Below are 16,783 nucleotides of genomic sequence, written 5' to 3' on the forward strand. Positions count from 1 at the left end.
AACTACGCCAAACACCAGCCTGCTATCATTTGCTCTACTTGATCCATTTGTCTGGGTGCTGATGTTAATGCTGGAAACCCCAACCTGCTATTGATGTTAATCTGTAGCGCGTGCTAATAATGTTTTACGGTGCATACTAACGATGCATGATTAATGAAATTCAAGTTGAAGCTATTGAGGATATCTTTTTTCTATGTGAGAGGGGGAGGATTCCTGATGTTATAGCCTACATTGTAATTCCTGCTCGTCCTCGAGTAGGTAAATGATAAAAAAGATAATTTTTGATGTGGAATGCTACCTAGCATAATCTTGATCATGTATCTAATCATGGCATGAATATTAAGACATGAGTGATTCAAAGCAATAGTCTATCATTTGACATAAAAACAATAATACTTCAAGCCTACTAATAAAGCAATCATGTCTTTTCAAAATAACATGGCCGAAGAAAGTTATCCCTACAAAATCATATAGTCTGGCTATGCTCCATCTTCACCACACAAAATATTAAAATCATGCACAACCCTGATGACAAGCCAAGCTATTGTTTCATACTTTTGATGTTCTTAAACCTTTTCAATCTTCACGCAATACATGAGCGTGAGCCATGGACATAACACTATAGGTGGAATAGAATGGTGGTTGTGGAGAAGACAAAAAAGGAGAAGATATTCTCACATCAACTTGGCATATCAACGGGCTATGGAGATGCCCATTAATAGATATCAATGTGACTGAGTAGGGATTGCCATGCAACGGGTGCACTAGAGCTATAAGTGTATGAAAGCTCAAACTGGAAACTAAGTGGGTGTGTATCCAACTTGCTTGCTCATGAAGACCTCGGGCATTTGAGGAAGCCCATCATCGGAATATACAAGCCAAGTTCTATAATGAAAATTCCCACTAGTATATGAAAGTGATAACTCAACAGACTCTCTATATGAAGGATCATGGTGCTACTCTGAAGCACAAGTGTGGTAAAAGGATAGTAACATTGCCCTTCTCTCTTTTTCTCTCATTTTATTATTATTATTATTATTATTATTATTATTATTATTTGGTGGGCTTCTTTGGCCTATTTTTTTATTTGGGCTTCTTTGGCCTCTTTTATTTTTTTGTAAAGTCCGGAGTCTCATCCCGACTTGTGGGGGAATCATAGTCTCCATCATCCTTTCGTCACTTGGCAATGCTCTAATAATGATGATCATCGCACTTTTATTTACATACAACTCAATATTACAACTCGATATCTGGAACAAAGATATGACTCTATATGAATGCCTCCGGCGGTGTACCGGGATGTGCAATGATCTAGGGTAGCAAGATATCAAAAAACAGACAAGCCATGAAAATATCATGCTAGCTATCTTACAATCATGCAAAGCAATATGACAATGAATGCTCGAGTCATGTATATGATGATGATGGAAGTTGCATGGCAATATATCTCGGAATGGCTATGGAAATGCCATGATAGGTAGGTATGGTGGCTGTTTTGAGGAAGATATAATGAGGCTTATGTGTGACAGAGCGTATCATATCATGGGGTTTGGATGCACCGCCGAAGTTTGCACCAACTCTCGAGGTGAGAAAGGGCAATGCACAGTACCGAAGATGCTAGCAATGATGGAAGGGTGAGAGTGCGTATAATCCATGGACTCAACATTAGTCATAAAGAACTCACATACTAATTGCAAAAATCTATTAGTCATCAAAACAAAGTACTACACACATGCTCCTAGGGGATAGATTGGTATGAAAAGACCATCGCTCGTCCCCGACCACCACTCATAAGGAAGACAATCAATAAATAAATCATGCTCCGACTTCATCACAAAATGGTTCACCATACGTGCATGCTACGGGAATCACAAACCTCAACACAAATATTTGTACTAATCCACAACTACCCACTGGCATGACTCTAATATCACCATCTTTATATCGCAAAACCATTGCAAGGAATCAAACATATCATATTTAGCGATCTACAAGTTTATGTAGGATTTTATGACTAACCATGTGAATGACCAGTTCATGTCATCTCTCTAAATAGATATAAGTGAAGCAAGAGAGTTTAATTATTTCTAAAAAAGATATTCCCACACTCTAACAAATATAAGTGAAGCAAAAGAGCATTCTACGAATGGCGGTTTTCTATGTGAAGAGAAACAGGCAATCCAAACGTCAAATGATATAAGTGAAGCACATGAAGCATTCTATAAAGCCATACTCAAAGAATATAAGTGAAGTGCAAAGAGCATTCTATAAATCAACCAAGGACTATATCATACCAGCATGGTGCATAAAAGAATAATGAAAACTAAATTCAAAAGACGCTCCAAGATTTGCACATATCGCATGAATGAAATGAATCCGAAAACATATCGATACTTGTTGAAGAAAGAGGGGATGCCTTCCGGGGCATCCCAAAGCCGAGATGCTTGAGTCTCCTTGAATATTTACTTGGGGTGCCTCGGGCATCCCCAAGCTTGAGCTCTAGCCTCTCTTCCTTCTTCTCACATCGAGACCTTCTCGATCATCGAACACTTCATCCACACAAAACTTCAACAGAAAACTCGGTAAGATCCGTTAGTATAATAAAGCAAACCACTACTCTAAGTACTGTTGCAAACCAATTCATATTTTGTTTTGGCATTGTGTCTACTGTAATATAACTTTTTCATGGCTTAATCCACTGATATAAATCAATAGTTTCATCAAAACAAGCAAACTATGCATCAAAAACAGAATCTGTCTAAAATAGAACAGTCTGTAATAATCTGAACATTCACCATACTTCTGATACTTGAAAAATTCTGCCAAAATTAGGGAAAATAAAAACTTTGTGTAGAAATATAGTGCAAAAAGAATCAGAACCATTTGACGTTCCAGTAAAAAAATGTAAAATCTCACACTACAGCCAAAGTTTCTGTCCTGCACCGTACAAACCAACAAGCATTGTAAACATCCTAAAGGCAAACCTTGGCACATTATTTTTATAATACAATGGAATTGTACAAGGGGTTAATTATTTTTGTTGAAAAGTTTCTGTAATTAAGATTCACAATGTTTCCATGGGCATGAACAAAGTTCAAGGCTAGCTCCCACTTCAACAATGCTCGTCTTTCTCACTTTCGCTTTTCTTTTTGAAAAGTTTCAGGTTCCCCTCTATTTTTTTGTTTTTAAACTATATAAAAGAACTCAACAGAAATAAATGACTCTCTAAAACTTCCAGGTTGTCTCCCTGGCAGCGCTTTCTTTAAAGACATTAAGCTAGGCATATAGTGCTCAAGTAATGGATCCACCCGGATCCCAAGGTATATCAAATCCAATTTTAATTAACAATGATTTAGAATTTAGTAGTGAGCACAAAGCAACATATATCAAGCAATGAAGAAGTATAACTCTCTTCCTATGCATCAGCATGTCATAAAAGAACAATTCATGCACACATAGTAAAGGCCAATGCATAGTATAAACAGTTTCTTGCAATTTTACCATGTTGGAAACAAAGAGAGGTGGAGATATAGTTCCTCTCTCATAATAATTGCAAGTAGGAGAAGTAAGAACATGCATATTATATCTATCAAAATCATCATGTGTAATAGTAAAACGCAACCCGTCAATATAATCCTTAATAAGTGCAAACTTCTCCGATATAGTGTAGTTGGGAGAGTTCAAAATGATAATAGGACTATCATGTGTGGGTACAATAGCAAAAATTTCATGTTTGATATAAGGAACTATAGCAAGTTCATCTCCATAAGCATAATTCATATTGGCATCTTGGCCACAAGCATAGCAAGCATCATCAAAAAGGGATATTTCAAGATAATCAACAGGATCATAACAATCATCGTAGCAATCATCCTTCGGTAAGCACGAAGGGAAATGAAACAATGTATGAGTTGAAGAGTTACTCTCATTATAAGGTGGGCACGGGTAGCTAATCCGCTCTTCCTCCTTTTGTTCTTCGCTCTCCTCATCATCTTTTTCATCCAATGAGCTCACAGTTTCATCAATTTCTTCTTCCATAGACTCCTGCAAAATATTAGTCTCTTCTTGGACAGCAGAGACTTTCTCAATAAAAGCATCAATATCGGAATTATATTCATAATTCTCATAGCAATATTTCAATATAGCAAAAAAAATTAGGCCTATAAACATCATCATCAAAAGCTTTATACTTTTCAAACAAATATTCAATTTCATAAGCACCCTTAAAAGCAACAAATTCTTCTATTTTTTCCACATCATAGTAATCATATATACCATTAGCATAAGAAGCCGAGGTTTCATTATCATTAAATTTGCATGAGAAGGGAAGGTGTGGAGACTTCATCCTAGAGCAACAAGTATAATCATATCTCAAGCATAGTTGCCTAGACCACTTCAACATATAAATTTGATCCCATAATAGTTTCCCTTTTTGAGTCAAGCGATAATCCCTAAAGTATTCACGTTGGTCCAATGTGTCACCCATTACATAATTGAATGAGGTTTTCTCAGGATTATCAAAGTGGTACATAATATTTTTCACATAATGATCATCGAGGGTTTTAGGAAGTTCCCCATCTCCATGAGTAGCAAGTACACCTAATTTTTTTTGTATTTCGTGTTCCATATCCATAACTAAAGATAAAGAAAAACTAAGAACAACAAATAAAAATTACTTAGTGATAAAGCAAACAAGCACACACGAAAATATTCGCCCCACGCTATGACTCCCTGGCAATGGCGCCAGAAAAAGGTCTTGATAACCCACAAGTATAGGGGATCAATTGTAGCCTATTTCGATAAGTAAGAGCGTCGAACCCAACGAGGAGCTAAAGTTAGAACAAATATTCCCTCAAGTTCTATCGACCACCGATACAACTCTACACACGCTTAACGTCGCTTTACCTAGAATAAGTATGAAATTAGAAGTACTTTGTAGGTGTTTTTGGGTAGGTTTGCAAGATAATAAAGAGCGCGTAAATAAAAAGTAGGGGCTGTTTAGATAAAGACACAACTAAGTTAGTTTTAGTAAAGAGCTTTTTGTCATGAGAAAGTTATTTGTCCCTAGGCAATCGATAACTAGACCGGAAATCATTATTGCAATTTTATTTGAGGGAGAGGCATAAGCTAACATACTTTCTCTACTTGGATCATATGCACTTATGATTGGAACTCTAGCAAGCATCCGCAACTACTAAATATCATTAAGGTAAAACCCAACAATAGCATTAAAGCATCAAGTCCTCTTTATCCCATACACAAACAACCTACTTACTCGGGTCTGTGCTTCTGTCACTCACGCCACCCACCATAAGCAAATCATGAACATATTGCAAACCCTACAGCAGGGATCCCTCACGCTTGCGCGACACGGAGAGCACCATAGGACAGCACCAATAATAAAACATGCAACTCAAACCAATCTTGATCATCAAATAACCCATAGGGCAAAACGGATCTACTCAAACATCATAGGATAGCCATACATCATTGGGAAAAAATATATAGCGTTGAGCACCATGTTTAAGTAGAGATTACAGCAGGTAAGAGAGAGGTTACAACACTGCATAGAGGGGGGAAGAATTGGTGATGATGGCGGTGAAGTAGTTGGTGAAGATTGCGGTGATGATGATGGCCACAGCAGCGTTCTGGCGCCACCGGAAGAGAAGGGGAGAGGGGGCCCCTTCGTCTTATTCTTCCTTGACCTCCTCCCTAGATGGGAGAAGGGTTTCCCCTCTGGTCCTTGGCCTCCATGGCGTGGGAGGGGCGAGAGCCCCTCCGAGATTGGATCTGTCTCTCTGTCTCTCTCTGTTTCTGCGTTCTCGTCTACTGCCCTTTCACTGTTTCGTATATATATGGAGATCCGTAACTCCGATTGGACTAAAATCTTCACTGTGATTTTTTTCTTCTAAAAATTAGCTTTCTTGCAGCCGAAGAAGGGCATCAACCACCTTACGGGGAGCGCACGAGGATCAGGGGCGCGACCAGGGGGTGGGGCACGCCCCCTGCCTCGTGCCTCCCTCGGGCACCGTCTCGTGTGGATTTTTTCTTCCCATATTCTCTGAATATTCCAAAAATAATCTCCATCCGTTTTATCCCGTTTGGACTCCGTTTGATATGGATATTCCGCGAAACAAAAACATGCAAGAAACAGGAACTGACACTGGGCACTGGATCAATATGTTAGATCCCAGAAATAGTATAAAAAGTTGCCAAAAGTATATGAAAGTTGTAGAATATTGGCATGGAACAATAAAAAATTATAGATACGACGGAGACGTATCACCATGCCGTCATGCTGATGAAACTCTCCCTCGACACTTTGCTGGATCAAGAGTTCGAGGGACATTATCGAGCTGAACGTGTGCAGAACTCGGAGGTGTCGTACATTTGTTGCTTGATCGGTCGGAACGAGAAGAAGTTCGACTATATCAATCGCTTTGTCAAACACTTCCTCTTTCGGTCTACGAGGGTACGTGGACATACTCTCCCGCTCTTGTTGCTATGCATCTCTAGATAGATCTTGCGTGAGCGTAGGATTTTTTTTTTGAAATTGCATGCTACGTTCCCCAACACTCCAAACACCTCTCTCCTCATTAACTACATGCGACATTAGCAGACTAATTTTGGGATGCGTTAGGTTACTAGCTAAGTTACTCCCACTATGACCAACCCTACAAGGAGTATGTGAGAGTTTGAGAGAGAGGGTGGGGGAGAGGGAGGTGGAAGAATGCCCCCTACTTATGTTGTGGGAGGTGGCTTATAGACTGCCTATAGTGGGAGAAACTTTAGTAGTACCATAAGGTCCAACTGAGTGGCAATAATTTAATGAGGAGATAGACAATTTGAGCTGGTTACTTAACATCACACATACCAACACAAGATGAGTCTACAAGCTAATAAACAAAGTGTTGCATGACACCACACATCTGTTACTCCCCTATATAAAGGTAGGGCTTGTTTGGTTCATGACTAACTTTGCCGCAACTAAGCCTAGGCAAGGTGTGGCTAACAAAATGGCCACCACAGGTGTGATAAGATTTGGCCAAAAAAATGAGCCTATGACATGTGGACCATATAACTAGAAAAGTGTGGCAAGCCACAAGTGTGACAATGAATGAAACACATGCCTAAGATGTCATGGCATGACTAAGGTTAGGCATGGGAACCTTAGGTTGGGAACCAAACAGGCCCGTAGTAACATATACATGCTACTAGTCTAAGTTACTCCCCACTATGGATAGTCGTAGAGTGCCACCCCTTCACATCATATGATACTAGTGGAGGAATTAATGTAACCCACTAGAAGATGATGCTCCACTCACTGATGGTGATGGTTGAAGTGACATCCGTGGTCGTTGGCTTTCACATACCCGAGTATGTTATACGTCAGAGTGATTGATGGTCATCCGAATAGTTGAGTAATGTTGAACGAGTAATGCTGACATAGATGCCATTTGAGTATATGGTAGTTATTTGACATCCGGGTGACTTCTTGTACGATATGAAATTGATCTAGTCCCACCTATCGTATGGCATGTATGCTTTATGATACTTTGACCCTTCATTTCCTGGAGTGGATCACTGGACAGCGGTTAAAAATACGAAGAGGGCAGGAACCCCATGCACTATTCAAGCCTGAATTGGGATCAATTAGACTTGCAAGGCATACGAAGGATAAGGTATATGTGCAAAACTATGTTAGAAGTGGAAAAGCTTCAGGAGAGTGTTCTTGATCTTATAAACAGTTCATTCGCCTCGTAATGTCGTGTCCATGCCACTTCTTTTCAAGTGAGGAAAAAACTTTGTGACCTATTAATTTCCTTGAAAGCCACCAATCACAATAGTAACTCATGATTTGTTCAAGCATTAACTGGGCTCAATTCGACTTATAAGAAATACAGAGAATAAGGTCTATCTTAAACATTACGTAAGAAAGGGGAAAGCTTTAGGAAAGTGTTCTTGATCTTTTAAATAGTTATTCGCCTCGTACCATCATGTCCAGGCCACTTCTCTTCAAGCGAGGATGAGCAGGTAAATAGTTTTTTCGCCTCGTACCAGCACTGCTTAACATATACTTTGTCCTTTTGTCATTGATGAGTTGCATAGCAAAATTTTAGTGTAACTGAGCTTCCGTTGGAATAAACAAACGACCAGGGAGGATTACCTCTCTATTTTGTGTAACAATGCAAGCAGACCATCTTAACAAGGTCAACAATGGAAACAGAACTCACAGCACTAGATACATCTACGGTCAAAGCAGATTGGCTTCGTCGTCATTTGAATTGGACTTTAACATTGGAGAACGGTCAATTAGACTTACAAGGAATACAAAGAATAAGGTATATAATCCAGCGGATATTTTTCTTTGCATATTTGCACGTACACGTGTCATCGTGATTATCTTTTCAATGAAGGCCACAAATGATGCGCCACCCGTCGGGCATGGCTGGGACGTGATGCCAAAGTGGCCGAATGATGCAAAGGTGACGACCAAGCGACATGGCCGGCAAAGACCAAGGAGGAACTATGTTAAGCTAAACATGGATGGGGATTTTGACTAGACTTACTCAAGGGTTCATATGGCGCTGTCATCAGAGACTCGAATGGTAGATTCATCACGACATGAAACAGCGAAGTCGATTGGTGCGGATATGCGCTTTTTGCCAAGGCATTGGTCTTAAGGTTTGGTCTCAGTCTGGAAACTACAGTCGGGTGTCAGCACATAGAGGTGAACTTCGACAACATCATGCTAATAGAGACAATGAAGAATGGATGTCACTCTTTAGGTCTATCAGCGGCAGTTTTTGAAGATATATATATATATATATAAGTTTACGTGTGATTTATCACATATTGTTCTTGAGCATGCTCTTAGAGAGACTAGTTGTGTTGCCAATGATTTAGCCAAACTAGTTAGAAGTAAGGTGTGTGTGGGGTGGATGGAAGATCCACCCGTAGAGATTGTTGATACTCTAGTAAAAGATAATATGGTGATACATTGCATAAAGAGTACTTCGATGTAAAAAAATTCTCACTGTCAAAGGAATTGCTCAAAGGAAGAGGAGCCCTGCGATCACATCTTATAAGGAGCTCGAAACTCTGTGATGAATCAGATAAGACAAAATAATAGTGTGCAAGGATGACTGGTCCAAGATATATCAATTGTTTATATGACCCGCGAACATTGTTTGGACCACATCCTTCTCGCGACGATGGGGGCAGTTCGCGATCTGAACACTTCACCGGGCCATCAATCGATGGAAGCGATGAGCGCTTTGCACAAAGGACACGAACGTAGTCAACATGAGCTAATCACCAGTACATACAAGTTTGATTAAGTCGGGCGCCCTCTCGGCTTTCGCTGGTCTTTGGGAAAGATGTCTTATCTTGCCGAGTAGGTGTGACTCGCACGTCTTGTCGTGGGAATGATTTCGACAATAGAAGATGGGTAGGATAAAGTAGCGTGATCTACCCGGATGAAACATGTGACACAAGTATTTCTAACGAGTTCGGGCCTCTCGCGGTGAAGACATCTACCCTATGTCTCGTACTCCGGAGAAGTTTTCCTTGATCTGCGTATGAACATGGGTGAGGCTAGCCATAGTGGGGAGTAACATAGACTAGTGTGATCCGTAGTGGAGAATGACATGGAGGTAGCGTCATAGGTCGTTGTATTTATTAGCTTGTAGACTCATTTTGACTTCATAAGTGTTATGTGATGGTACATATTATGTTAGTACTCCAAACACCTCCCTCCTCATTAACTACATGCCACATAAGCAAACTTATTTTTGGCTGCGTTACGTTACTAGCTAAGTTACTCCCACTATGACCAGCCTTACAAGGAGTATGTGAGAGTTTGAGAGAGAGAGGGTGGGGGGAGAGAGAGGTGGAAGAATGCCCCCTAGTTATGTTGTGGGAGGTGGCTTATAGACTGCCCATAGTGGGAGTAACTTCAGTAGTACCATAAGGTCCAACTCAACAAATTTGCTTATGTGGCAATAATTTAATGAGGAGATAGATGATTTAAGCTAGTTACTTAACATCACACATACCAAGATAAGATGAGTCTACAAGCTAATAAACAAAGTGTTGCATGTCCGCATGCGCCCGTCCGGCACCTTCTCCGTCGAGATTCAGTCAGGCGACGTGCGCCTCGGCCTCGACACCTTTGACACCCCCCACAAGGCCGCCCGTGCATACGACGTGGCGGCGTGGCGCCTCCGGCGGTCCCATTGGCACATGAACTTCCCGGACGTGCCGACGCGGGAGCGGGCGCAGGAGTTGGCGCCTCCCCCGCGGCGTATCACCAACGAGGATCGCCGCGAGAACCGGAGGCGGGAGCACCGTCTCAGCCTTGTCGAGACGGACGAGGAAGCCATGGCGCTGTGGCGCCAATGCTTCCCACAAGACGTCATCAACGAGCATCAATCACTAGTAGAAAAGGGGGCTTTGGATCAGGCCGGGTCAGCCCATTAGTCCCGGTTCAGTCCAGAACCGGGACCCATGGGCGCATTGGTCCCGGTTCGTGAGCCTAGGGGGCTGATCGGGCCACGTGGGCCATTGGTCCCGGTTCGTCTGGACCTTTTGGTCTCGGTTGGTGGGACGAACCGGCACCAATGGGCCTGGCTCCTGGCCCACCACCATTGGTCCCGATTGGTGGCTTGAACTGGGACCACAGGCTGCCCTTTAGTCCCGGTTCATGCCACGAACCGGGACCAATGAGGTGCCTATATATACCCCTCGCCCGCGAGCAGAGCACTCCAGCGAGTGCTCTGTTTTTCTCTGGCCGGCGAGGGGAGGGCTTTGTGGTGCTCTAGCTCACCTCCTATGCACATGAGGTGTTCGATGAAATGCCCGAGCCACACTAGTTAAGCTTTCTCCTCTCGAAGCTCGACCTCAAAACTCCATTTTCCTCGAGATTTTTCTAGGTTTAGCGGCCCATCACGTCCCATTCCCGTCTTCACCGCCGTCGATCGTCCGCGCCGATCTCGTCGCCGGCACCACCGTGGTGAGCCTCTTGTTCTTATCTTCTTTCTGAAAGAAAAAAATTCTTACTTTAGATGATACTTGTCTAATTTTCTTACTATTTTAATGCCTGTTATTATATAGTGCTATGGTTTTGGTATCCGTCCCCGTCGGCCCTCGTCCTGTCTATGATTCAGATGTGGTATATATTATTTTTATAACTATATTGGTTCATTTATTGTTTATGAAAATTATGCCGACCAACGTGACATAGATTTTATTTATCTAGGAGGTATGTGAACCGGAAATTCCAACCGACCCTATTGTCGAGAGGTTAAATTTAGTTGAAGAAGAAAACAATTTCTTGAAGGAAAAAATAAAAAAAATTGAGGAGGAGAAGATGATATTGGAGTTGCATGTTGCGGATGTCATCGATGATCACAAGATCAAGATGGATGCAATGCGCTTGAAGATTAGAAAGATTAGAAAATATGCCATTCATACCAAGGCTTGGTATCATTATGCCGTTGGATCAATTGTTACCTTGGTTGCGATTATGATCACATTTGTTTTCGCATTGAAATGTTTTACATAGTTTCAATGTATGGTTTAATTAATTAGATGCTCTGGAGAGCTATATGTTGTTAGATGAGAACTATGTATGTACTTTGGTTTTAATGTGATGATGAACTTCTATTAATTTGGTCACTTAATTATCTATTCATGATGTTCTGTAATGGTTTTTGACACACTTAATTATATATAATGCACGCAGATGAACCGGCAATGGATGTACGGTGACAGACACACCTCCGAGTACATTAAGGGCGTGCATCATTTTCTCGAAGTGGCTGAGGCAAACAAGCAGAATGGTTTTATGTGTTGTCCATGCCCTAAATGTGGGAATACGAAGTCTTACTCTGACCGGAAAATCCTCCACACCCACCTGCTTTACAAGGGTTTCATGCCACACTATAATGTTTGGACGAGGCATAGAGAAATAGGGGTTATGATGGAAGACGGCGAAGAAGAAGAGGACGATGACAACTATGTGGCCCCTGAATACGATGATGCTGCAACGGGGGAAGCTGCTGAAGATCAAGAGGAACCACATGATGTGCCCAATGATGCTGCAACGGGTGAAGCTGCTGAAGATCAAGAGGAACCAGACGATGTGCCCGATGATGATGATCTCCACCGGGTCATTGTCGATGCAAGGACTCAATGCGAAAGTCAAAAGGAGAAGCTGAAGTTCGATCACATGTTAGAGGATCACAAAAAAGGGTTGTACACCAATTGCGAAGATCGCAACACAAAGCTCGGTACCATACTGGAATTGCTGCAGTGGAAGGCAGAGAATGCTATGCCTGACAAAGGATTTGAGAAGCTACTGAAAATATTAAAGAAGAAGCTTCCAAAGGATAACAAATTGCCCAGCAGTACATACGCAACAAAGAAGGTCGTATGCCCTCTAGGATTGGAGGTGCAGAAGATACATGCATGCCCTAATGACTGCATCCTCTACCGCGATGCGTACAAGGATCTGAACGCATGCCCGGCATGCGGTGCATTGCGGTATAAGATCTGACGAGATGACCCTGATGATGTTGATGGCGAGCCCCCCAGGAAGAGGGTTCCTGCGAAGGTGATGTAGTATGCTCCTATAATACCACGGTTGAAACGTCTGTTCAGAAACGGAGAGCATACCAAGTTGATGCGATGGCACAATGAGGACCGTAAGAAAGACGGGAAGTTGAGAGCACCCGCTAACGGGTCGCAGTGGAGAAAAATCGAGGGGAAGTACTGGGCTGAGTTTTCAAGTGACCCAAGGAACGTATGGTTTGCTTTAAGCGCGGATGGCATTAATCCTTTCGGGGAGCAGAGCAGCAATCACATCACCTGGCCCGTGACTCTATGTATGTATACCCCCTCCCCGATAATATTATTTTCCCATGTACGTATGTCGTCGTTGTCGATATAAACCCCTCCCGATAACTTCAACACGTGGGGGGGGGTCGATATACCCCCTCCCCGATAACATTATTTTCCCATGTATGTATGTCGTCGTTGTCAATATTACCCCCTCCCGGATAACTTCGACATGAGGGGCGGTCGATATATATACCCCCTCTCGACTGTGATAACTTATACCGCGGGAGCACCCCCCGACCCTCTTGCTCGACCAAAACTCTTGAGTACACCCAAACCCTAGAAAAAACGATATCGGTCTCCTACCCCCTCCTGCCACGCCCCTACCCGACAAACTCTCTCGAGGCCACCCCAAACCCTTGAAGCGTTGTCAAGGCCACCCCAAACCCTAGAGAAGCAGCGTCGACGCCACTAATATGATTCCTTATTGTGATTAGCTAGCTAGTTCTACGTTTGCCACTAATATATCCATCTGTCATGTTTGAATAATAATTGCCATGTTGTAAATATTTGTAGAAACTATGGACACCCCCTGAGATGAAGCAATAGAAGCGGTGTTGGAGGACATAATCGCACAAGGAAGTGATGCCGTCTTCTCATTTCTAACGACACCGATGGTCTGGAAGGACAGGGTGAAGAAGCAGGCTATGATTATGATGGCTCCTTTGACCCAATGCCGGTGCAAGAAGGAGACCGTGATGACGGCTCTGGTGACCGAACCAAGTCCGGCCAGGTATATATATTAGTTAAGCCTATGCTGACTAGCTAATTGATGCATTCATTGTTTTGATATGTACACATATTAATTAACTCTCGTCTTTCTTCTTTTTTCTAGCCCTCCGGATAGAGCACAACTTCGGTAAAGAGACGAGGCCCGAAGAAAAAGTTGCGCTCGGATAAAAGGTTTGAGATCACAGCAATCGCGCACAATGGCCAACCGATTGAACCCATCCGGACAAAAGATGCATTTTCTGCTCAGTGCGGGGTTCTTGTTTGGGACAAGATCCCGATCAGCATCCACCAATGGTATAAGCCTAAGAACGAAGACCCTGAGGTGTCTTATGTCAATGATATGCATGAAGATGATCTTTGGACTGAGCTGAAGTCAAATTTCACCCTACCGCCAGAGGAGGATCCGGAGAAGCCAGTTAAAGAGCAATTAATCAAGTCTTTTGCTCTTAAGAAGATGGTAGACCTATTCAGGAGGTGGAAGAATGAGCTGAAAAGGTTTGTCGACAAAGAAGAGACACCAGAATTCATCGGCAAATATGAGAAGATCAGAGATCACTGGCCCGCATTTGTGGCCCACAAGACATCGGAAAAGAATAAGAAGATGTCGGCGACAAACAAGAAAAATGTTGCGAAGAAGAAGCTTCACCATCGCACGGGTTCAGGTGGCTACCTCAAAGCCCGGCCTAAGTGGGCCAAGGCTGAGAATGATCTGCTTGATAAAGGGATCGAACCAGAGACAATGAACTGGCCAGACCGTTGCCGGACTTGGTTCTTCGGGGCTGGCGGAACCTTGGACCCTGTATCAGGGAAGTGCCTTTGGACGGATGAGCAAATGAAAATACCAGTCAAGAGGCTTCAGCACTATATCGATGCAGCGCAACAAGGAACGTTCGTTCTAGACAGAGAGAACGACGAGCTCACAATGGCCCTCGGGAATCCTGAGCACCCTGGACGGACACGAGGCACGCCAGGCTCCGTTCCATGGAAGGCTGGTTTTCCGGATGCAGGCGGTTACAAATGCCAGGAGAGGAGGAAAAAAGTGCAGCAGACCCAACTACAGGCGGTGCATGCAAGGGTACAAGCGATAGAGGAACGAGAAGCAAATCGCAGCAAACGACTTGCCGAAGCTTCCCCTGAAGCTACCCCGCCATCTCAACGGATAAGCAGCGTGGCTTCCACCGAGCTGCTTCAGCCGGAGCATGTCTTGACGGCTCCTGCCAGCTACCCCGTGGATGCTATCATGGAGTCTCAACATTGCCACCTTATGACGCAATGGCAAAACTTCAAAGTCAAGGTGGCTGTCGGCTCTGTTCGACCTCCTGAACCCGGTGCAAATTTTCACTGTCGTCCGATTCCAGAAGGATATGCAAGGGTGACGGTGGATGAAATAACGGAGGGATATGAGGACCTCCAGCTTGACCACCCTACCGGTGAAGGGGAGACTCGGCTCGGTTATGCTCTGAAGACTCCATGCCTATGGCGGAAGGAGCTCATCAACCTTCCGAGCTGGACGCCTCCGCCTCCTGCTCCGGCGAGTCAGGGCACTCCGCCTCCTTCATCGCCTCCTCCTCCGGCGAGTGACGATCAGGGCACTCGGCCTCCTTCTCCGGCGCGTGGCGGCACTCCGCCTCCTTCTCCGCCTGTGCCGGCACACCCGAGCAGCCAGTCTCCTCCTTCTCCGCCTCGTCAGCAAGGGCAGAAGAGACCCGCCGCCGCTCCGGCTGCTCCGGCGCGTCGTATCCTCCTCCACCTCGTAAGCAAGGAAAGAGGACAGCCGCAGCCGCTCCGTCTGCTCTGCCGGTGTCTAGCAGTACAGCCAGAGGCGGGAGGCAATACAGATTCGGTCTTTCTCTGAAGACTCCAGAGAAGTTACTATACGAGATGACTACGGAGGAGAACGCGAAGATCGCGCGAGCCGAAGTGACGAACTTCTTTCAAGGGGTGAAAGAAAATAAACATCCACCTCCGGAGGAGAAGGTAGATCCGGTGAAAGCGAAGCGCACTCTGGCTGCCCAGAGAAAACCACCAAAGTCTCCGCCAAAAGGCAACTATGAGCGCATTATTGGAAAGACATTTGTCGAAGCGGAGCAATCAGGAAGTACTGTCAGTGATCAAAGGATAAAAGAACGACGAGCTGGGAAAAAAATTGCCCATCTCGGCGAACAAGCGAACCAATCGTGCCCCCCGCTCAAGGTGTCTAGCGACATCGTCGCTAATGATCTGAGGATGGTGCCCAGTTATAGCAATCTTGGAGATTACCTGCCCGATGATGTACATTATGATTTCTTGAAGGTGGTACACAGATACGAGTACGGGAAGCCTCTCATCAAAGATGAAAGATCTCTAACAACGATGATGCGAAGATTGCATGATTGGTACATGAAAACCTGCAGCGAGTCTGTGGGGAGGAATACTTTGACGCTGAGAGTTAGAGAGGAGCATGACCTCGTTGGAATTGAACTGTTGAATGTTCCATTTGAGAAGTTCTTCCAGTTTTTCAATCAAAGGGCCCTCGATAAAGCAACGGTCACTTGCTACTGTCTGTAAGTAGTATTACTTCTGTCATTAAGTCTCTCTATATAGGCCAGCTCTTTCATTGCATGTATTTATAATTATCCTCACTATATTATGCAGATTGAAGATCGCCGAATTGAAGAAAAGACAAGTTAGTGATATTGGGTTCATTAACACAAATATCATAGATGCAACTGAGGTTGAATATCATGCTGAAGATACCGAGGCCAACTTGCTACGATCGTTGGTAATAAATGAAAACAAAGATATAATACCCTTTCCTTACAACTTCAAGTGAGTGTTACTGTCTTGTGCATATTCGGTTTCCCTTATATATTAGTCCAGGTTATAGTAATGTAATTGATGAGTTATGCATGCGTGCGCAGTTTTCACTATATTCTCCTAGAGATTAAGCTTGAGCAGGGACTAGTAACCGTCTTAGACTCGAGACGAAAAGATCCCCAGGAGTATGCGGACATGACTCAAATGCTCGAGAAGTAACTTAAATCGATCATTATCCATCATATCAGTAACTTTGTTCATTTCCTGATATCAAGTAATTGTTTTCTTTGTGTGGCAGGGTTTGGAGAAAATTCACCAAAAAAGCTCCGGGACTGCCGAAGAAGCTGCAATTTAG

This window comes from Triticum urartu, chromosome 4 (genome assembly GCF_003073215.2).
Source record: "Triticum urartu cultivar G1812 chromosome 4, Tu2.1, whole genome shotgun sequence".
Taxonomy (NCBI): domain Eukaryota; kingdom Viridiplantae; phylum Streptophyta; class Magnoliopsida; order Poales; family Poaceae; genus Triticum; species Triticum urartu.